Below are 23,195 nucleotides of genomic sequence, written 5' to 3'. Positions count from 1 at the left end.
TGTGTTGCCCTATTTTTAAGGAATGTGTACCATATCTCCTAGCAGGTAGTGTGTTATTAAAGAAAAGTGCTGAACCTTATTCCATGGACAGCTGAATTCTAGCTGAAAGGGAACTGTTAAATTGTCCAATGTGATATCATTTTACTAGGACACAGACAAGGAAACAAAAAGCTAAGTGAACTAAAAAAGTCTGATCCCCATTTGGAGGAAAATTGATCTTTACATATAGTTCTGTGAGTTTGGAGTTGTTACTTCGAACCCTGTATCTTATTTCTCCTGTGACACATAGTGATGGTTTCTATCTTGCCTATCATTGAAATCTGTTATGAAAATCAGATAAGAAATACACAAGCATACTTTGAAAACTATATACAATATATTCTCTAATATAAAAATTCTAGAGAATACATTATAGTTGCTTGATCTCAATAAAATTTTGCCAATGGTGACATTTTCCCTATTTTTAAATTTATTTTTAATTGACAAATAATAATCGTGTATATTTATGGGGTACAATCTGGTGTTTTGATCTACATATACATTGTAGAAATCTAATTAGCATATTCATTACCTCACCAACTTATCTTTTTTTTCGTGGTGAGAACACTAAAAATCTATTCTTTTTGCAGTTTTGAAACAGCAATACATTATTACCAACTGCAGTTCCATGCAGTGCCACAGGTCACTAAAACTTATTTACTCTAGTTTGACTGAAACTTTGTAATCAACATCTTCCCTTTCTCTATTTCTCTCCCTTCCCCTACCCCAGCCTCTGGTAACCACCTTTCTATTCTCTATTTCTATGAGTTTGATTGTTTTAGAGTTCACATATAAGTGACACCATAAAGAATTTGTCTTTCTGTGCTTTGCTTATTTCATTTAGCATAATGTCCTCCAGTTCCATCCATGTTGCTGCAAATGACAGAATTTCCTTCTTTTTATAAGGCTATATAGTATTCCGTGTCCATGCACTGAAGAGTTAATATTGTTAAAATGTCCATACTATCCAAAGTGATCTATAGGTTCAATAGAATTCCCATCTAAACTACACTTTATTATTTAAAAAAATAGAAAAAACAATCCTAAACTTAGTATGGAATCATAAAAGTCTCCAAATACACAAAGCAATTTTGAGCAAAAAAGCAAACCTGGAGGCATCACACTCCCTCATTTCAAAATATATTATAAAGACATTGTAATATAAACAGCATGGTACTGTTACAAAATGAGACATCAACCAATAGAACAGGATAGAAAGCCCAGAAATAAACCCAAGTTTTTATGATCAATTGATTTTCAACAAAAGTGCCAAGAATACACAATGGTGAAAGAACAGTTTCTTCAATAAATGATGCTGAGAAAACTGGATATCCACATGCAGAAGAATGAAATTAGACCCTTCTCTCACACTGTATACAAAAATAAATCCAAAATGGAGAGAAGATTTAAATGTAAGATCTGAAACTCTAAAGTTACTAGAAGAAAACATAGGAAGAAATTTCCATGACATTGGTCTGGGCAATGATTTCTCAGATAGAACTCCATAAGCACAGGCAATAAAAGCAGAAATGGACAAATGGGGTTGTGCCAAACTAAAAAGCTTCCTCACAGCAAAGGAAACAATTAACAAAGTGAAGAGACAACCCATGGATTTGGAGAAAATATTTGCTAACCATGCATCTGACAAGGGGCTAATATTCAAGATATATAAGGACCTCAACTCAATAGCAAGAAAACAAATAGTCTGATTGAAAAAGTGGGCAAAGGAACCAAACAGACATTTCTCAAAAAGAAGAGATACAAATGGCCAACAGATATATGAAAAAATGCTCAACCTCACTAATCATCAGGGAAATGCAAATTAAAACTACAATGAGATATTATCTCATAACTGTTAGGATGATGATTATCAAAAAGACATATTTTAAGAAGTGTTGAAAACTCTTGTACACTGTTGGGAATGTAAGTTAGTACAGCCATTTTGGAAAATAGTATAGAGAGGTTCTTCAAAAAACTAAAAATAGAACTACATATGATCCAACAACCCCATTTCTGAATTCATATCAAAAGGATTTTAAAACAGTATGTCCAAGAGATATCTCTGCTCCCACATTTATTTCAGCATTATTTACAATAGCCAAGATATGGAAGCAACCTGTGTCCATCAATGGATGAATGGATAAAGAAAATGTGTTACATACACACAGAGAAATACAACGCTGACATTTTTCTACTCAGTTATACTTTGTCCTGTTCTATGAGGTAAAATAAAACTGCTTTGTTTTCCCACACAGATACGGGTGTTTACACTCATATTTATACTGTCCAAGCCATTCAGAGGTTGGGCTCAACTCTTCTCGTGACAGTCTGCAAATGTGAGGTTTTAACATTTATTTTGGATGGAAACCTTCATTTCCATGCAAACATCTAAATTTAAAAGTCCAGGCCACTAAGAACTAGTTAATATTTTACGTAACAAGTGTCTCTCTGGTATATGTTTATAAAATTGTTCCTTTACTAATTTCCAATTTCTTGAAAAAAATAGATATGCTTATGAAGCTCTCTGTATCTCAATGGTGTTATTACAGAGACAGCATTGTATTCATTTATCCCACACTAGGCTAAGCTGATGTCTTGGGGAAAAAAAAAAATATATATATATATATTTATCTATCAATCTATCTATCTAGTTAAATGGCATAAACATATAGATAAATGAACACAATGATGTTCATTTATGATGATACTTAATGTCTATGAAACCTCCAAACACTTCCCCCTGGAAATAAAAAGGAAGGAAGCAAAGAAAAATAATTTCCAATCTTTCTGAAGCACCAGTAAGACAGGTCTGAGTTTTAAAGCAGTCAGAATCTCACTGTTCATATTGTGTTATTCCCTAGCCAGTTTTATTTTGGCTGCTGAAAACAGCTTTAACACTATTAAGATTTATCTTACTTTTATTAACATTTCAACAGTATTGAATGTCTGTATATTTTATCAAAGTAGTAAAAGTTGAATTTATTTTTATATAACTGTAATAAATAAGTCAGGAGTAGGGCCTTTAGCCAAGTAATTGAGTATTGACCTTAAAATTATTCTCCAGTTTCAAGTTCCAATAAAATCAATTGAATTTAATCATTTTAATATTTCAGTACTTCACTATGAATTTTATAGTTGATTGAAGCACATTTATATTTAGAAGATTTTTCTTATATGATGACTTTAAGGAAGCAAAATCCATGAAAAGCTCACTGTGATGCACCAGGGAAATCTGCATTTAGAGTATTCGTTCATCCAAGGTCTTTGTCTTTCGAACACTGTGTTCTGATCTTGGCTCATTTTGATCTGAAAACAAGATACATCAGCCTTCACTAGCAATAAAATATAATCAATTCAGGGAACAACTGAAATTGCTTGATTCAGTTTAATATCTATTATTTCTTTTAACATTATATGACAATGAGTACATAATAATAATCCAAATAAAATAATAAAAATATATTTTATTCATTTATTTAGGATTTTCATGAAGAGAAACATTTGCATAAATAGCACTGTCACGGGTTAATATTGAATGTAAAGATGTTTTTGAAGTTCTAAAGAAAGTACTGTGCTTATAAGACAGCCCCAAAACTATAAAATTTAATTTTCCATTATTTCTATTATTGGTACATTTTTCTTAGACATGTGATCTTCTCTATGTTTCTGATTCTATAACCATCAAGTAGATAGAAATACATACATATAAGTTATAAGTTTTATTAACAAAGTGTTAATACTTCTATAAAAATTTAAGATAAATGCCAGATGTTAAGTGCAAATACTACAGTAGAAATGGTGATAAAGTACCTCTTACTGAGATATCAAAAATATCAAAGATACTTAATTATTTTATTTATGACACAGAAATCGTCTACCAAAATCTTAATTTAGAAGAAAAAGAATTGGTGAGAAGGAAAAACATAAGTGTAAGTGGTAGATAATTTTTGTTTTCCAAATAATGAGATATTCTTACTTACTAGCTGTATGTAGAGCACAGTCTATAATATGCTATGTTTCCTACAATGTCAATCCAATAAGAATGATAACAGCAAAAATTCTGATGATATATGATATGATATGCAAACAGTCATAAAATTATGCAAGTGTAAACAGCCAAGTCAGCAAAGATGAATATGTATACACTTGCCAAATAGGTGTAGTGCATCAAAAATAATAGTCATGTGAGAAAATTGTTCCATGCAAGCTCTTCTTATATCTTGGTTTATTCCAATTAATAGAACTGAAGTGCATATTTTGTTTCTGCTCATCTTTTTTGTTGCAAATCAATATAAATGCTAATTTTCTCCATACTTAGTCTTCTAACTTCAGATAATTTCATGTCCCATATCTGGAAAGATGATACACAGGCTAGGTGTTCATGTGTCATCACAACCTCTGTGATGATAGCCCTGAACTTGGACTTTTCTGCCTCTTCAGTAACATTCTCCATCAAATGAGCTAACTCGTACTTATGTTTTCAACCTCAGCTAATTTGATTTAAAGGTAATTGAAGCCTGGATCACCTAATAGAAATATGGATTTTCTACAAGATGTTTACAAACAGAATGAAATATATAAATATATTTTGGGTGCTTCACCCATTTATTCATTTATTCAAAAAACAAGTATTGAATTGTAGACTGGTAATGGACTCTGGTACTAGATTCTGTGAATGCCAAAATAAACAAAAAACAAATCCCTTTCCTCAATAAGTTTGCTTTCTAGTGATTATTGAACTGCTCATATAAATGGGTGAAAGTGAAAGATTAGCTCTTTGAGCCAAAGCCTGAGAGTGGCAGACTATAAACAAACTGACTACAGGCACCACATACCTCCATAACTCTTGAAAGCTTTTAGAAAATTTCCTTATAGAATCACACTACCCCAAACCGTGTTCTTCATAAGGAAACACAGTGTGAAACTTACTTCATTATGAACTTGCTTCTTATTTTCACCCAGACTTTTGTGCTTTGGTATCCCCTTGCTCTGCTATGACCCTCCCAATACAAGATCAGGGATGTTAAGTGAATTCCCCACCAAGGTTTCTATATTAGGAAAGGGAGTAGAAATTTTGTTACATAGTCTTTTTGTGCTTTAGAGGAGTGGTATTTTTCTTACAGTTTTTTCCTGGTGACTACTGACAAATAGGAAATTGGCACAACTGAAGACAGCCCATCCCGTGAGCACCTGGACCATAATGTATAGTCAGAGGCGTCAATTCAAAGTGGCAGACAGATGCTTCAGTAATTATGAAATCTTCTGAAAGTGAAATAGGCAATTAGCACATTTTCCATCTTATTTTTTAATTTTCATGGGAAACTCAAGTGTATTCAGTTCTTTCACTTGCAATTATAGGGCTAATCAACAGGAATTGGTGGTGCTCTGTGTTTGATAATGACACTTAGTTGTTGGCTGAAAAACCAATAAAGAATTACAAACGAAATTAAATTCAATATTAAAAGCAGGCCAGGTTGAGCAACGGCGAGAAGAAGTGCTAGCAAGTTAAATATAAGAGAGTTATACATAATATATATTTGTAGTTGCCTGGACACGTGTGAGCCCAGTACCCAGCACTCAGTGGGACAGTGATTTACAGACTGACAAACATTAAACTTTCACAGACCTAAACTATGGCTGAGATTTATTGTCTAAAATGTGATAGGTGTGTGGTACATGAAGATAATAAAATACTGTCTGATTTAATGTTGTACAGGTACCCCCAAAATAACCTAGAATATTATTATCTTTGGGTACCACACATCTATCACAATACTATGTCTCTGATATCATAATCAAGTAAAATTTAAAAAGCAGATATGCAAGCACTCGTAATCACTCATATTTGCAACCTCTACCCTGAACATTATTTTAACCTCTTGTTCTAACCTATCTTCACTTTCTTGCTCTAACCTCCTTTCCCTGAGGGCACTGCTTTCCTTGGAACCTTCTCCAAGTGGCTGTTTTCTCTCCTAAAAACTCAATACCAGAGAGTACAGAAGTTGGGTAGGTATCTTTACTGTCACTTTCAGATATTCTGCCCTTCTCCTTCATAAAAACACCCGGTTTTGAATTTCATATCTTCACATTCTACCTAATGTCCCCTCTTGTCACATCAAGTATGGCAATTGTGGACCACTATCCCTTAATCTTGAAAATTTTAGCTCCTAGGTTCCTGTAAGCATCTTCAGTGCTGTTGTGATTCTTTGTAATATCAACATCTACAAAAACCATTCTCTCCATACTGTGGCATTTTAAATCCTTAACCCTCTTGCCTGTAATGACTTAACGATCTTGACCACCACTTTACCTCAGTCCTTCATGCCTAAGTCATACGCTTTACCTTATGACCAATAAACATAGCCCATCCATGATGTCAGTTTCCATTATTCCATGCTATGACCATCACCTTCTATCATTCCAACTCACTCTTTTAGTGCCACCACCATCATTCAGCCCCTCTAGGGCCAACAATTTATTGATCTGATCATTATTTTATGTATGCCCTAGCTCCTCTCCTCACTTAGCTTAAAATCCGTGGTCCATCATTATAACCTTTCTCTTGAATACACCCTCAGTTACTGTCACTCTCTTGACTCATGTACTCAGATTTGAACACGTCTGTGAATATAGCCAACTCTCTCCTTCCTCTCCACCTCCACGGCTGAACAAAACGGGAGAAAAAACTGCTTCCTACATCATCCTTTCCATCTCAGTGGCAACCCTATCTTTCCAGTTGGTCAGGCCAAAATATTTGGAGTCATGTTTGACTCCTATCTTTCTCTCACACCCCACATCCAATCCATCAGCAAATCCTGTTAACTCTCTTTAAAACATATCCAGTGTCTAACCACTTTTTTCCACTTACATTGCTGCCACCCTGATCCAAACCATCATCATCTCCCTCTTGGGTTGATGAATGCATATTCCTTGCTTTCTCATTTGTACACTATAGTCTGTTTTCAACACATCACCTCCTACCACCATCTTCTTGCTCACTGCCTGCAGCCATACTAACCTCTTTTGTTATTCTCAAAATAAGCCAGGCCCAAGCCAGAACCTTTGCTTTTTTTCCTCTGTCTGGAGTGACCTTCCCCTACATAGGCTCACACCCTCAGGCTGGATGTTATTTACATAATTATAATGTAGAAAGTGGGACTCAAACTGTTTTAAAAAAGATGACAAGAAATGGTCTTTTAGCTAGAAGGAATAAAAAGTAAAGCCAGGAGAACCAAACATGGGGTAAGTAGCTAAGCTAAAATTTAAAAATTTTAAAAATATCCAGGGAAAAAAATGTCCTGCCACACCCCTGTAAGAATCTCTCTAATTGGCAGATATGTCCTTAAAAATACAGATGGATCCAAGGGGATTTTACAGATTGATCTTGATGGTATCAAATATTTGAGTCACACAACTTTTTACCTTTATATTGCATGTTCTCTATAAAAATAACCAATAGTTTGTATTTCCATGAAGCTTTTCATTCTGATACAGAACAGACTAGTCACATAAATGTCAACATCTCTCTAAATGTCCTTTTTATTCATTATTTCAATAAGTAACTTTTATTGTTATAATTTAGCATCCCAGGCATTTGTTTACAAGCAAAGAATGTACTGACCATTGATGTCAATATGTTGGATTTGACATTGTATGTATTATTTTTAATTAATAAGCTAACATTTTGGCAACAGCCTCAGTGAGTTTATTTTGTTCAAAAAAAAAAAAAGTGATTTCTCATCTATTTATTGACTTCACATTGATATCAAATGACATAACATGGCCCATCCATGGTAAGTTCCAAAGCAAGAGCTGCTTTTCAGGATCCTGTGTGTGCGGCCATATACCAAGGCCTTCTGCCTTCCCATGCTTCATGATATGCTTCCATTTCAAGATGACAATGACTGTGAGGAAACTGTCAAGAAGGGGTTTCAACACTCATCATGGAATGTCAGATGGCACATACTCTATTGAATTTACAATCACATAGCAAAATGACACTTTAAAGCAATACATTTGGTCTTACTAACAGTGCCATAACATTTTGCATGGTATATAACAGGGTTGAGGAGACAGTCCAATATAAAGGACACAAAATCATTTCAAATTTTACACCTAAGAATAACAATTACTCCATCTAGTTACTTAAAGACATTGGTTTCTTTCCCCTCTCCCTCCTAGTTGTATATTATAAACAGGTTTAACTCGTCTAAATAAATATCTCTACCCCTAAAAATGTCTGTTTTGTATACGTACTCTAGTTTCATGCTTTTATTACACAGCTATGTGAGACACTGAGAGAGAGAACAAAATTTCATTACCCCAAAGAGTCATTCAATTAAAATTACATGAGTGTCCACTGTGTACAAACCATTCTATTAAGTTTGTAAAGGATATGACAATTTTCTAAATGGTCTCTGCCCTCAAACCATGTTACAGAACAGAACTACAGTGACACATTTAATAAAAATGTAGACAGTTGGCAAACTCACAGAGAAATTTACAGGATATAAAATGATTGTAACACATAAGAGGAAAGGAACCATTTGACCAGCCAAATTAGAGAAGGCCTCAGGAAGGATATATTTCACTGTTACTGGAAAGTCCTACTTGAGAGTTTTAGCAAACTAAAAGTAGTGAGAACTATTTCCCACCCAAAGTCACCACTTTGTGTTGTATGAAATATATTTGAAGAAAAAAATAAAGGAAACACAGGCAGGAAAAGAAACTAAAGTGCTAATTCACAAAATTCTAAAGCACTATTATAAACACATTTTTTATACCAGCAGGTCACTGAAAAAAAATCTAGCATCTTGGACTTGCTGACAGTAGCCCAGGCCTATATAGGATAAAAGAACACCCCCGTGAAGTAGCCACAATAAACCTACAACAGACCCCAGTCCTGAAGGGTGCTGAGAAGTGAAGCTTGCTCCCGGGATCACTGCTGGCCCTGCATTTTAGGCCTTTTCCTGTCTGAGGGTAACCCTGAATACCCAGAGAAGATCACGACCTATTTCCTCCATAGAAAAGTTAGATTTTATAATAAAAATCACCTTATGTCAAAGTGCTATGCAAGTTAAACACAAATAATAAAAACAAAGAGATAGAACTAAGTAAAGTTTTACTAACCCGAGGACCGGGTGGAATTCTTGGAATTGTTAAAGATTCTATGCTTTGGTTTTTCTTCTCATTCTGTTCGGGTTAGTCAAATCCTACTGTACTGAACATCCTAGTTCCACTTTGTTTGGGGAATGGAACAGTATTAAAATTACCTAAACTTATAGTAAGGGGTCCTAAGTTCAAACTTCTTCTCTGTTACTAATTGTCACCTCTGGACAAGTCACTACTTTTATGCTCCTTAGATCTCTAATACTCGAAAGAAGAGAAGCTGACTAAGTAGCTTCTCTAGTTCCATCATGCTCTATTATTTTGGGAAGAGCAAAAAAATTATACCCAGAGTGTTCTGGAATAATACCCAGCATAGTTGTGTGTGAAATCAATAGGAATAGAAGAGTTTGATCAGGAACTCTATAATCACCATGTATCCTTTAAAATATGATTAAAGAAAAAGAAACGTGAATAGGGATATTAAACAAACCAGTAGAAAAGGCTGGTCTGAGGAAGTATGGAGAAACGATGGCAAAGATTCCTGTTTTTTTCTGTTTGTATAGTCTCAGGACATGGTGTGTCCAATTTTGGGTTTACTTTCCATGGCAGGAGCCAGATGTGTTTGGGAACAATAAGTTAATGCAATACAACTGAAAGCATGTTGGGGAGACCTTAATATAATATAAAGCGGCATGAACAAGGGCAATTGTTTAGAATTAGGAAAATTGTGAGTCCTGAACCAATGTGACAATGGAAGAGACTGCGTGAATCAGACATTTCAGTTTAGTAAGTTGGAATCTCACCAAACTGGAAAAGTCAATGAACGGCTGTGACTAAACAATGATGTTAGGCAATAAATTTAGAAACATATTAACAAATTGGATTAAATGTTAGACTAGAACTACATCTTTCCATAATCCTTGTACTCTGGTAAAACAGTAATGATATATTTGACAGTTTACACTTAGCTAGCTTTTCTGAGCAAATAAGTTAACCAGTAAGGTTCTCAAAGACAGTCTTTGGCAGTCTGTGACCTCTACCAGTTTCTCAGATGCACCCAAGAACAAGAAGTTATCCCAGGGAACAGAAATAGTCACATAGGACAGACCTTAGTGGACTCCACACAACCACCAACAAGCAACCTCAATTTACGTGGAGTACCTTAAAATCCCCATAACCAGAATTTTCTAAAGAAAGGAACAGATGAAGGGGCATTGGTCTATGTGACTTTTTTTTTTTTTAACACTAGATAGAGGCTCAGGGCTACCATTAATTCTTTAATGAATATTCAAACATCATTAAGAGAGGACTTTTACAAGTTGGTTCTAAATGTCATAGTGTTCTTCTAGCTTCTTAGTGAATTTATTCTTTCAAAATAATGGGGCTGAACCCGTGGTTCACTCAGGAGAGTGCGGCGCTAGGAGCGCAGAGGTGCTGGGAGAGCTGCAGCCGCAGGTTCGGATCCTATATGGGGATGGCCAGTGCGCTCACTGGCTGAGCGCGGTGCGGATGACACCAAGCCAAGGGTTCCGATCCCCTTACCGGTCACACACACAAAAAAATAAAATAAAAAATAATGAACACTAAGTTTACATTTTAAAGGGAAAATCTAAACAACCACCACAAAAGAAACAACAGATTTTTAAAATAAATTCAGTTGTTCTGAGGCATTTGCATCTGTTGACTCAGTAGTAGCAAAATCATGGACTTCTTCCAGATGAATGAGTTACAGAAAGCAAGTTTTATTCATTGATTATGCAGGAAATCATTGCACACAGGGTAAAGAAAAGAAGATAAAACAACTGCTCTTGCAAACTGATGTATGCAAAGTAGAAGCGATACATGGATCCATGAGTGTTCACAATAAAACTATTCCCCCTGGGCAGCTACTCAGAGGGTCACTTTCTTAAACTTAATACAAAGGCAGCACCAGAGGAAGGGAAAAGAAAATAGTGTTTCATGCACAGCATGATTATTTGGTAATCTATCCAGCTTTTCTCTTTTCTCATGGTATATGACTTCGTTTGGACTTAATTTTCTAGATCCTGCAAATTACTTGGAAGAATTCAGGGAGTAGCCCTTGCCCTTGGGAACTTTCTCAGATTTGGCTGTAGATGAAGATTCAGGCATGTGCAGATTTAAACATTGTATATTCATTATGCAAAATGTGAAGTCAATGAACAGCAGACAAGGCTTTCATCTGTTTCCCAAATTAAGCAAAATTATTTGAACTGTTTTCTAAATTTTTAACAGGTGCCACAGAAGTAGGTTTGTTTCTGAAACTTGCCTAGAGCAAGTAAAAGTCATTTCAAAACCACCTTCCTTATCCCAAGCACAAAACAAAAGGTCAATGAAGAACTGGAGCAGTGAACCTCATTTCCAGTCCTGCCTTAACCACTGTGTAATCAAGGAAACCTCTGTCAGCCTCAATTTCTGCATGCAAAATGGACCCAATACCTACGTGACAGGCTTCCTGTGGAGACAGGAGAGAATATGTGTAAAACATCTGACAAGTTTCTGACATAGAGTTTGTATCTAAAAATGATCACCAATAGCACCATTAGATAGAAATTTCTATCATCTTACGGGCTAATGATGAAAATATTTTTAAATGTAAAACTGTCTCCAGCCCAAATTCTAAGTCAGTTGTTTTCTAAGTCTTTGTTACTGTATCTGCCAAGCCTCCCCTGACTCCTCTTTAGGGTCCGAATAGGGAGGCAAACTTGCTCTACACAAGTGATTTCTCCTTCAGTCATCTTCTAAGACTTTTCTGTAAGAAACCTTCATCATCAGTACTCCCTCACCTAACTATCACATGCTACGATTTAAATGTGTCCCCTTGAAAATCCAGGTGTTGCCAATGTGATAGTATTAAGAGAACCTATAAGAGCTAATTAGGTTACAGGGGCTCCTTCCTTGTGGATGGGATTAAGGCCCAGATAAAAGATGCTCCATGCAGCATTGGGCCAGCTCGCTCTCCAACCCTTCTACCTTCTGCCATATGAGAACACAGCAAGAAAGACACACCAGACACCAAATGCTGCTGCCTTGAATGTGAACTTTCCAGCCTCCTTAACTGTAGGAAATAAATTTCTATTGCTTATAAATTACCTAGTCTGTGATGTTCTGTTACAGCAGCATAAATGGACTAAGATATCGTACAACCTCTGAGAAATGAAAATATTAATTGTATAAGAAGATTGGACACCGTCTATGGATATTTAATAACACTAATAATGAAAGGTTCTCAAGAGAATGAAGATGAAAATTTAGGGGGAAAAGTGAGGAGAGAGATACAAAACTATCACACAGATGTATGTCTGAGAAGTCATAACAATAAAAGAAATCAGATGAAGAACATTTTAGTACAGTGGAAATTGCACTACTGACACATGTCCAAGTTTGTGGACCTCATGATAATTGGTGTAGAAGTATAAACAAAAGTTGGGCTCCAAAGGCTATTTTAAATGGCACAGTTTATTCATTTATGCTGATTGTCCTTACTTTTTTTCATCATTTTCAGCCCTTCTCCCCAACCTCCAAGTCAAATACCTTAATGAGATTCAGGTCAGCAGACATATAGTCACAGAATTATTGCTCAAATTATCTGCATATAATAAGAAAGTCTTTAAAATTTATGCTCAGTTTCAAAAAGGTAAGAAAATGAATTTAAAAATAAAAAAGTAGATGGAGCTACTTAATACAAAAGACCGAATTCTTTTGCTGAATAATCAAAAAAGAGATTTTGAAATGCAAGAAAGAAAAAGAATGCTAAAAGAAGCTACACTCAACAAAATCCAATAGCTATTTATTATCCACTGAACGCAAAGTTATTTTTAAATGGAAGTCTGCTTTTTATTTGCACACTGAATCCTATCTGAAAAAAATCTGTATTTTCTCAACATGCTTTAGAGAAAAAAATTGTACAGGCAGAGGAGAGTTAATGCATACATTTAAAATATGGTCATTATTTATTTCAGTCTGATATATAGAGGGCTTGAATAATTAATTTACTAGAAAAAACTCTTCATAAACTATGGCAAATATGCAAATTAATGAAGCAAATATAATATGTGCTCACCTTTAGGCAAAATGTTTAAAATTTAAGTTTCTGGTTTGTAGAAAGATAGATTTCCTTATAAATTATTTCCATGTCATTTCATTTTTTTGTGTAGCTCAGACTCTAGATTTCATTAACAAATACAGATGCATACGTGAATTTTAAAGTTACAATTAACTATATACTGTTTTTTTTATTACACCTTAATATTTTATATTACACCTCTTCTCTAATAAATTCCACCTGGCATACAAATTTATTAACTGATGTGAATAAAATTAATTTTGTGTTGATAACTGTTTTTGAGAATCCTGTAATACATCTTGTTACTTGGTAATGTTCTGTGGTATGCCTAAGAGAAAATCAGGAATTCCTAATTTACAGGGAAGTTGTGGTAGGCAGAAAAATGTCCCTCTTCTCCCCAAAAGATATCCATATGGAATCCCTGGAACTTGTAAACGTTACCTTATTTGGCTAAAGGGTTTTTAAGTTAGGCACTTTGAGATGAGGTCATCCCAGATTATCCAGGTTGGGCCCTGTATTAGTCAGGGTTCCCTAGTGAAACAGAACCGAGAGAGAGAGACAGAGACAGATCGATTTTGAAGAACTGGCTACCACAACTGTAGGTACTGGCAGCCCTGAAATCCACAGGGCAGTCTGGCAGGCTGAAAATTCGAGTAAAAGTTGATGTTGCAATCTTTTATTTTGGTGGCTGGCTGGTTTGGGGATCCAAACCCATGACCTTGGTATTTTAAGGCTGTGCTCTAACTGACTGAGCTAACCGGCCAGCCAAAGTTGTAGCCTTGAGTTCAAAATTTGAAAGGGAGGGCAGCAGGCTAGAAACTTAGGCAGAATTGTTGTTACATTTTTGAAGTAGAATTCTTTCTTCTCCAGGAAGCCTCAGCTTTTGCTCTTAAGGCCTTCAGCTGATTGCAGGAGTTCCATCCACATTCTGCAAGTTAATCTGCTTTACCATAAATATTAATCATATCTACAAAATACCTTCACAAAAATACTTTGACTAGTGTTTGACGAAACAACTAATATGATTTTTATCATTCCATGTCCATTTTTCATCCACCCATATCCAAAGGATAACTAATCAGTGCAACATTTCGACAGCAATGATCACCTTGCATCTAGATTTGATAATAAAAGTAATTTGATCAACAAATACAGATTGTTAGATATAGTGATAATATGGAAAGAAGAAAATCAGAAATTGAGAGCTTCATCTTCAGGCATGACAGCGATGGTGGAAAAAGAACGGATTTAAAACAAGAGCTCTTTTAAAAAGATTCATTACAATTTAGTTGCCTGCTGAATGAAAGGAATGAAGAGAAATTATGAATCAAATATAACTAAATATTTGGGATTGGGTGTTAGGGAAACAAAGGTACATTTGACAAGGAAGTTGAACAGGGACACTGTGCACGTGTGCGCTGCTGTAAGCAGAGCGAGGGGAGGGATGGGAGGAGCAGGGAGAAGTAATAAAGTCAGGAGCAGGTTGAACTTGAGTTGGATAAGCATCTTGGTATGAATGTTTTCATCAACAGAAGATACAGAAGATACAGAGAAAGCAGGCCAAGAACCATTAGTCTTTTTATATTTACATTAAAAGGCATTATCATCCAACAAATATAAAAGTTTAATGTGATTTTTGCTACCATCTCTGAAAATGAATAAAAATGCTACAAATAGTAATGATATATTGAGCTATGCTATTGATGAATATTAGTATTATGAGATTGTCAATAATATTTTCCTTCTAAAAGCAGCACTTTGTGTTTTCTGTACTTTTTATACTGAGCCATTCAAAGGAAAGAAAAATATTTTAGTTTTAGAAAACAATAATATCAGTAAGAGCACTTATTATACTTAATAGAAATTGGGAAGGCTATTCAGTAATAATTACCACACATGATGTAAAAATCATAAAATAATTTTACAAAAAGGAATAATTTCATTTTGTATAGCTTAAGAACTTACGCTTTCCCATGATTGCAGGCGGTTTCCTTTAAAGGAAATACCAATAACAAAGACATAAACAGGGCTTCAATGTAGTAGGTATTCTTCTGTGTGCTTTCTGAGTCCTCTTAACAACCCTATCAAGCAGATACTATTATTATTCTTACTTTCAGTATGAGGATATTGAGTCATAGTGTGGTTAAGAAACTTGCCCAACCTCACACAGCTAAGGAGTAAGCCAGGATTTTACCCATAATCCAAATCACTAAGCTACACTACTTAATGCACTTCATGCTATAAATAAAACTGATATTTACTTTAGGGTTATGTGAGAAGTATGTAGATTTAGTGTCTTTTTTATTGACATGTATACAAGCAGTAAAAAAAAAAAAGACCAATCATGAATGTCAAGCTTTCATTTACTCTTTGCTCTTCTACTAAGATCAGTGAAGATTAATCTTTGGTTCATTTTGAAATTCCTTTTCTTATAAATCACAGCTATATTTAAAAGCCCACAGTGCTACAACCCAACTCTATGAGAGCTCTTTAAGCAAAAGACAGAAAAAGAAAAACCCTAAAGATGGGAACCACAATAAATGGCATGTTATCATTTTAACAAAAGGGCAGCACATTTTAAATTGAAGAGAACACTGAGCTGTCAGATGAATTGCTTAATTAAAAAAAAAAAAAAATTTCTCATGAACCAGAACTTTCTTTAACCAGCTGAGTCAGAGTTTGTTTAAGTGCCAAATCCATGCCATCAGATACTTTCTGGGTCAATAAATTACGTCCAACCCAGAGAAGTTAGGATGCTCAGAGGAAAAAAACTACAGTTTGAGGTTTTCAGGGCATGTCACACAAACTTCAGTTCTTAGATAGGGCATGAAGGCATTCACCTCTTCCTCCAAGGAGAATCTTAATAAGCACCAAATTCTAGGTAACATTAATAATACGAGATCAAAAGGGAAAGAGAATCTCCCTTCCAAATCTTTCTACCAGCATCACTTGTATCACACATCCATCCTTGGTGTTGGTAACCAGCTGCCACAATAACAGCTCTGCAGGGGAAGGATGAAGGTGCCACTGCCATCGGCCTTCGTGAGCTCAGACACTGAATGTATCATCTCGTCAAAAGGCCCAGGCCTCGCTGGCACCCTGCCTGGAAAACTGAGTCTCTTCCCACCACAGTGCTTCTGGCTGCTGCTGTGGCGGCTGCTGCTGCGCTACTGCTCTTGTATTCAAAATATCCTTTGGGATGTGGAGAGGATGTACATGTACTACTAGGGTATCTGTATCTTCTCATTTTCTGTCCTTGAAGACATCATTTGATTCCATGGAAATAATTCAGACAGCTCATCTAAGAATTAGCTGAAGAAATTCCGATGTCTGTTCTAATATTTCATCAGTACAAAAAAGCCAAGGACTTAAGATGTTTTCCAGTTGTTCCCAACCCTTGTTTCTTAATCTGTTCACTAATGCAAACCTCAGCTTGCCAGGAAAAACCTATACTCTATGTTATTAATGGGTATTTTATATACTATAGCCACATATCATAAACTAAGGAATGAAAACAAAGATCTACCTCTATAATACTCTTGTACACTGCCATATCCTTAGCTAGAAATGACCTTTTATTTATTTTTTCCCATAAGGGGCAAATTGTAAGACCTACTGGCAGAGAATAGGGCGTGTCAAAAACACAGAATTGTTAGTCGCATCGTGTTATGTAACTTACATTCAAAACAATCCCTGAGAATGGGTTCAAGATAGGAGTCAGAGCATAAGCTACACTTCACTTTCCCATCATAAATTTCTATAAATGTTAGAATATAGACATCCCCACAGGCAGACACACTCCCGATAGCATGAATAGTAGTGATATCAGGCTGGAATAGCCAAGGAGTCCTCCACCTCCACACACACACTTGTACTAGAGTGAGAAAGAGATACGATGCTCTCCTTAAACCTCACCTGGCCCTGCTGGAGCAGTAAAGGCCCCAGGTGGCTGACAAGGATCAGAAAGGCTCCACACCTAAGTTTACTCCTCTTAACAGTACAGCCTAACCACTCGAACGACAAGTTAAGAGAAGAAACTTCTCAAGAATTTAGATTAAGAATAATTAATATCATCAGGGAAATAGGAGGCTATAACATCCCTAACAAAGAATCAATTAATTTTCAGAGAAATGGCAAAAAAATGACCATTGACAGTTAAATCTCCATGGATGAGCTGAATAAAAGAATGGGCACAGTTGAAGAACAAACTAGAAAAATGAGCCAAAGGAATTCTGCCAGAAGCAGTTAAAAATACAAAGAGATTCAAAGAGTGAAAGAAAAGCCAAAGGATATGGAGGACTGATTCCAATACTTGACAATAGGCTTTCCAGAAAGAGGGAATAAGAGAATAAAACAAGAGGAAACATAAAGCAATAATAGAACAAAATGTCCCAAAACTGAGGAAAGTTTTAGGTTCTTAGATTTAGAAGTCCCAATGAATTCTGGGTAAATGAGGAAAATAGACACATCTTGATACCTCATGATGAACTTTCCAGATTTACTAAACATTTATATTTTTTATTTTTGGTCACCTCAAAATCAATATAAGTAAAACATAAACCTAAAACTGAGCTCACCTAATCTAAACAGCCAATTTTAATATCCCTATTTCCGTCATTATATTTTGCCAATCATCCCAGCTCCAAATGTAATTCCTTCTGTAACCTTTGCCTTTGCTGGCTATATTTATTGTATTGCTCTATTTTGGCTCCTCCAGTTCTAAGAAACAAAGACTTACTCAGGCCAGCACAAGGGTCATTGTAAAAACACAAGTGACATGATAAAAGTGATGGAATTGAGATAGGATAGGGCTAGGCCTGTGAACCAAGTGATTTCATTTTCCCTGCAGAGGACACTTCATTACTTTTCCCCTCCTCAGTCATGAGACCCCCACCCTCCTCACCAGGGGCACATGATTACCCCATGGCCTGCCCTGATAAAACAAACTGAGATAAGAAGTGAACAGATATTCACTGAGGTGCAGAACCCCTCCCCAAGGCTTGTTTACTGTAACTGTAAAAATGAAGTTACAGATTAACCTTAAGACTCCTTTAGGAATTCCTGCATGTACACAAAGCTTCAAGGTAACCACTACAATGACCCTGCTGGGGTGACAATAATGAACACCACCACCATCTTGCACCTACTGAGCAGGTGCAAGGACCAAAGTTCTCACTGAGCATGTGCCCATCACACCACCAGGAAGAACAGAATGGAGCACCTCCAGAGGCGCAGAATGCTGATGCTGGCCTGCACTCCTTAACACCTTTCCATGTAAAAGACCCTGAACTGCTCCCCTCGGGGGGCTAGCCTTCCTGTAGCTACTCCTCTTATGTCTATCTCCTCTTTTAATAAAGCGCTGCTTGCTTGACTGCTAGGTGCATTGTTCATTTCTACAACTTTGAGACCCAAGAGCCTAATTTGGTAACAGAATCATATGAACGTTCACAGTCAAGACACATTATAAGCCTGGAGGAGAGTTCTGGATCAATGGCAGTTTCTATGGACCTGAGGATCAGAAACATGAGGAATGACCATCATTATTAACAGATTCAATTCTATTCTAAGTATGGATTACTTCTATAGATCTGCCTACTTGGACTTCCCTCCTCCAATTCACTAATTCTTTCTTTTCTATCGAGCTTCTGCTTAATTTTAGTTATTTTTCCCTTACTACTTTGAGTTGCTGTGATTCATTTTGGTTCACTTTGGCTCTGCCCTCATTTTCTATACTATTTGTTACTTAAAATGTATTACATTCTGGTTTGGGTTTTATTTACTTAGTCTTCTTGTGACTCTTTTCTCCTTTACGCTAAGTTTATAAAGAGGAGCTATTTTTCCTTTTACAACAAACTCTTTTTTAATTGTTCGACTTAATGAGAATATCCCTGTATGGCAATACATAAATTGTTGAGCTGTGTTTAATCTTTAGGATATTTCCTTCCTCTGAATTTATAATATTTATCACCATACAACTGACTCAATAGTTAATCATGGGGTTGCTACCCATTTCCCTCCTTGTTTTCTGTATTTCATAATTATTAATGTTTTTATTGTTTACTTATCATGGTTTTAGCTTCTTTTCCCTTCTAGGCATTTTTTTTTTTTTTTTTTTTTTTTTAGTACTGGAGGCTTTTCCAATACTCAGAGTTATCTGTTTATTGATTTAAAATGTTTCAGCTTTTCCATTTGTAAAACAGAGGCCGAAAGGAGAAATCAAAGCCTATGCATATTAGCTTATTAAAATATTTAAAACAAACTGAGACGCAGAAAGCCATGGGTAAAGACATAGGCTCCCTTAGAAGACTAGAAAAAAAAATTTCCTAAGACTGTTTTCAGCACTTCTTCATTGGACAGAAGTCTCTCTCTTTTGCCTTTGAAAAAAATCTGCATTTATTTTCTCTCATAGCAAAGAAGGAGTCCATAAAATAAAAATTGTTATTATTGATGGTGAACTGGCATGACCAGTGCCATGCGACCAATGCTTTGTAATAAAAATTTCTTAACAATATTTTTATTGATAATAGTTCCAAAAGGAAAATCTCCACATTGGCTATTATACAGTTAACAGTTACACAGTTAATAGATGAAGAAGGTATCTGGTGACAACTAATCCCCCACTTGCTCTGGGAACCACACTCTCACTGTGGGGTTCACCGACAGGAGTCATGCCTGCATGGTGAACTGCTCCCTACTCCTCACTGGTAGATTATTAGATGGGTTCTTGAGCCAAGCATGGCTAGTCAGATTTCTCTCTCTCTGTAATGAGAGATTTGGTGACAGGGAGTCTATTACCTTGTCTATGGGGCTAGTACCTCATCTATGGGGCTACACCTTGCAGAGCAGAAGCTGTGGGAGTGACCATGTATGGCAGTGTGGACTGATTCTCAGTCATGAAAAGCTCTCCTGAGAGAGAAAGGAAAGAATGATGCAGGTACATCCAGAGAAGCAGGGAGGGGGAAAGTATAGTTCTTGGTTTGCTTTGTCCTAATCAGTTTAATACATTCCACTTTTGTTTTCAAGGTGAATTTTCTTTTTTTTTTTTTAAAGAATTTTAATGTGCACAGTTGTCATTCCCAATTCTACTCTGAACTTGTTCTGTCACTTCAATGGACAGGATCTGTTTTTTTATACTCCCTATCACCTCCTCTAGCAACTCTAATTCTACATCTGGTTTGGAAGTCCATTCACAATTTACCACAACTTGCTTTTCTCCCCTTAGTTTCCCCAGAACGTCTCATCAGTTTTGCATTTCATCTGTCCTGGTCTCTGTCCCTGAATACACCATAAATATTATCTCTGTCTTTTTGCACATAGTTTGTTGCTTTCTTCAAATGACTGATTTGGGCTTATCACTCCAGGTAGTCAAGCTTGCCCTCCTCACAGTAAATGTCCCTATCCTTCCCTCAGGTATTTATGACATCTGCTGATAGTTTTCTAGATCGTTCTTTTGGGTTCTGTTATATACATCCATGCGGTGCCAGTTTTCTTTCCTGGTGTGTAATAACTTGATTGCTTTGTAAGCACCATAGGCTCACTGAGGGCTCAAAATCAGTGGGCTTAGTATGATATGCTCCCTTTTCTTTCAAAAACATGTCTTTCTGGGAGAGGAAAGTAAAGCAGCCTAGAAAGAATAATAATTTAGTAAGACCCAGTAGATAGATGTATAGTCTCTAACAAACTTTAGTTTCTTTTTGAAAAGTTATTCTTAGTGATTTCATAATTAAACTTACTGTTTCTTGTTAATTTTCATTTATATTCTTTACATTTTACTTACAGAAGCAATAAATGAACATAATCTTACCCTAAAAATGAATCCAAACAGTACAGAATTACACAGAATATTATGTGTGTCCCCCTTCATGTAGCACCCCATCCTCATCCCAGCCACAGAGGTGACTGACCACTGTTAAAAGTTTGATATATATTGTCCCATACCTTTTACTAAAGACTTACTTGTAAATATAAATATTTTTATTTTGTTAACAAAATTGGCTAACACTTTACAGCACTTTAAATTTTATTTTTTTTCTGTTTAAGAATGTATTTTATCTTTCTATGATAGTACCCATAAATATACCATATTTTTTGTAACAGCTGCATTGATAATCTAAAGATGGATGTTTACCAATCAATACAGCCATTAACTCATTGTGGACAATAGCAACAAAGCTACAGTGAAAAATAAATAAACTGTGGTGTTTCATTTGTCTCCTGAGTTTGGTGACAGTACCTGCTGGTTGGTTTTCCTCAAATCTTGATGAGTCTTACTTTCCACTCTGTATCTACAGATGAGCGTCTGTACTGAAGATCAGTGCATGTGCATAGCCAAGCACAAATTCTCATCCCCTGACAGTTAAGACAGGATTTTATTTAGAACTTGAAATCAACATTGTGGAATTCCAGTGCCCATGTTCCCTTTTTACCATTTTAACCATTTAAGGTTTCAAGTTTTCAAACATAGTTTTTTCCTCTAAATGTTAGGGCTTATTAAATTTTCTGTAAAGGGTAAAATTGTGTATACCACTAGCTGTTGTTGTATAACACTAGTTAAAATTATTATGTCTTTAGAAATAATTGGCATTAAAAGAAAAGCCAGATCAAGATTTCACAGCATAACAATAAATTTGTATTCTTTGTGTAAACATAGCACTATGCTTTCCTCTAATTGGTAGATGGCATTTATAAATGCCCCTTTTAACTATGATATATTTTTTGAAGACACCACAAATGAAAGTTAAATTGTTTTCAAACAGGAAAAGATAACAAATGGAAGGCAATTTGCATTATTCTCACAAAATCTTTAACAAGAGAAAGGAAGGGAAAGCACCAGTCAAGAGTGCAGCACTTAAATCCAGCCCTGAAGTTTCACGTGCATTCATCTCTGTGGAAGAACTGAAGAAAGTTCTACAACACCATGTGGCTCAGAAGTAATACTTTGGCTCTTAGAGTTCAAGTGTTAAGGTGGCATAGATTGCAAATTATACCTACAAAGGTTTCCCCAAGGATTGAAGAAACAGTCTTAAGATACAATGTTCTACTTTAAAACCCCTTGGCCAGGCATTCAAATAAATACAGAACCATGGAGAAATTTTGCTATCTGACCAAAACAGCAAAATGATGACCAGCCTATTCCCCCATGTACTAGCTTCATGGTGCAGAAGAGCTTGATTTCCTCTCATCTGGAAATTGCTAAAAGAGGTATGGTTATTGACAATCTCAATTAGGGATATGGAAAGATATGTAGGAAATGTTTTATCACTGATTGTTGGCTATGAAAGAGAACCACCCAATTATGCAGTAATTAAAGAGTGCATCAAATAGCATTTTATCCTGACATCTATAAAGCACATCCTAGGGGAAGATTTTATCCTCATACTTTATCAGTTAAACAAGCTTCTCCTGTTATTAGAGTACTTTGACAACCCTCTTTCAAATAAAAATATATATATTCAGAGTCAAATAAAACATCTTTAAAGGTTTTTCCCAGACGTCTAGTTAGACTCCCTAATTTTGAGAAGTTGCTACATGGTGGTCTTTGGCTGTGAGCTACATGTAAGGGAGCATCTGAGAACGATTTCTTGTTCTTTTTAATGGCACGTTCCAGCTATCTGTAGGCAAAATGTAAGGGGACACAGCTTTAACAAATTATTCTCCTTCATAAAAGAATCCCTGTACTACATAAGCATGTTCCCAGCTGTGACAAAGAGAAGCCCCACTCTCTGTCAGTGAAAAATTTTTAAAAAATATCTTCTTGATGTGATAATTTCTTAGTGTGATCATTTCAATGATGAAAACCAAAATTCCCAACTCTGGACAAATAAATGTCATACTTTATCTTCTATTTATAAGCTCTACATCAAACTCTAAAGTGAGAGTTTGGAGACTTATTAGTATACCTCATGATTTAGGGCCAAATTATATATGTTGTCAATTATATAATCACTATCCCACTCCTTTTCCT

At 35.7% G+C, this 23,195-nt stretch overlaps 1 protein-coding gene across 1 annotated transcript in view; it reads right to left on the bottom strand.

The window, feature by feature from the left end:
• CHSY3 (chondroitin sulfate synthase 3) overlaps positions 1 to 23,195 on the bottom strand; it is a 239,430-nt gene that overhangs the window by 99,020 nt on the left and 117,215 nt on the right. The gene's annotated exons all lie outside the window — the stretch shown is intronic.

The sequence above is a fragment of the Cynocephalus volans genome, chromosome 2, assembly GCF_027409185.1.
Source record: "Cynocephalus volans isolate mCynVol1 chromosome 2, mCynVol1.pri, whole genome shotgun sequence".
Lineage (NCBI taxonomy): Eukaryota > Metazoa > Chordata > Mammalia > Dermoptera > Cynocephalidae > Cynocephalus > Cynocephalus volans.
Note: the sequence above shows the minus strand (reverse complement) of the source record. Positions and strands in the feature narration are given on the sequence as shown.